The following is a 1,658-nucleotide window of genomic DNA, read 5'->3' as shown; positions in this document are numbered from 1 at the left end:
CCGCCGCCAATGGAGATATCCGATTACTTTATGACATTTCTCGCCGCCTCAGTGGTGCAAGGACTAATGCAAGAATGCCGCTGATAGACCGAGCAGGTCAGTTATTGACCGATCGAACAGATCAGCTCAAACGATGGACTGAGCACTTCGAACAACTCTTCCGAGTCACGAATAGCGATGGCCAACAGAACCCGCAGCTTGAAGCGCCAACAGTAAGTCGCATAAATGGCGTCAACTCGGAAGCGCCCTCGCTGGCTGAAATAGAAGCGGCAATCAAAAACATGAAATCCAACAAAGCACCTGGGATCGATTGCATCCCTGCTGAAATGCTGAAAGCCGACCCTGCCCTGTCAGCACAAATGTTGCACCGTCTTTTCGCTGACATCTGGGATACTGCAACATTCCCGGCCGACTGGATGCAGGGTATCCTCGTAAAGGTCCCGAAGAAAGGAGACCTGACAGAGTGCGGTAACTGGCGAGGCATAACGTTGATCTGTACAACCCTCAAAGTACTCTGCAAAGTGATGCTGAACAGGATCCAGGAGAAAATCGACGCTACACTCCGACGGCAACAAGCTGGATTCCGATCCGGACGATCATGTGTGGACCGTATCACAACGCTACGAATCATACTGGAACAAATCAACGAATTCCAGGACTCTCTTCTGCTGGTGTTCGTTGATTTCGAAAAAGCATTCGACCGACTTAACCATGAAAACATCTGGGCGGCTCTAAGGCGACGAAGGGTCCCAGAGAAACTAGTCCATCTCATCGAAGCACAATATGAGGCATTTTCGTGTAAGGTCTTGCACGACGGTGTCTTGTCCGAACCAATCCCGGTAACTGCTGGAGTGAGACAAGGATGTATTCTATCACCGCTACTTTTTCTAATCGTAATGGATGAGATTCTGATTGGATCGATTGACTGTGCACCGAACCGAGGATTGCCTTGGAATCCTTCAACAATGGAGCAACTGAACGACCTTGACCTGGCTGACGATATTGTTTTGATCGCCCAAACACAACCAGATATGCAGAGCAAACTCGACGACCTCACCGAAAGTTCCAAGGCAGCAGGTCTCAAAGTCAATGTCGGAAAGACCAAGTCGATGGAGATCAACACAGGAAATCCCTCCAGTTTCATGGTAGCTGGGCAGCAAGTTGAGAAAGTGGAGTGCTTCCAGTATCTTGGTAGCCAGATAACGCCTGATGGTGGTACCAGAAAAGACATCGAAACCCAGATCAGAAAGGCACGATTTGCGTTTGCGAGTCTCCGAAACATCTGGCGGTCACGCCAGATCTCTCTACGAATGAAAATCCGAATCTTCAACTCAAACGTCAAATCCGTATTGCTGTACGGGTGCGAAACTTGGTGCACATATCCGGTGACGACGCGAAGACTGCAAGTATTTGTAAACCGCTGCCTGCGGAATATCATCCGCGCTTGGTGGCCTGGCAACTGGATCTCGAATGAGGAACTGCATCGCCGGTGTCATCAAAGGGCGCTAGAAATCGAGATTCGGGAACATAAGTGGAGATGGATTGGGCACACGCTGCGAAGAGATGAAAACGAGATTTGTAGAGAGGCGCTAGATTGGAATCCAGAACGTCATCGAAGAAGAGGCAGACCCAGAAACTCGTGGCGGCGAAGACTGGGA

The sequence above is a fragment of the Uranotaenia lowii genome, chromosome 3 (genome assembly GCF_029784155.1).
Source record: "Uranotaenia lowii strain MFRU-FL chromosome 3, ASM2978415v1, whole genome shotgun sequence".
Lineage (NCBI taxonomy): Eukaryota > Metazoa > Arthropoda > Insecta > Diptera > Culicidae > Uranotaenia > Uranotaenia lowii.
The sequence above is the reverse complement of the archived record's forward strand: the minus strand, read 5'-3'. Positions refer to the sequence as shown.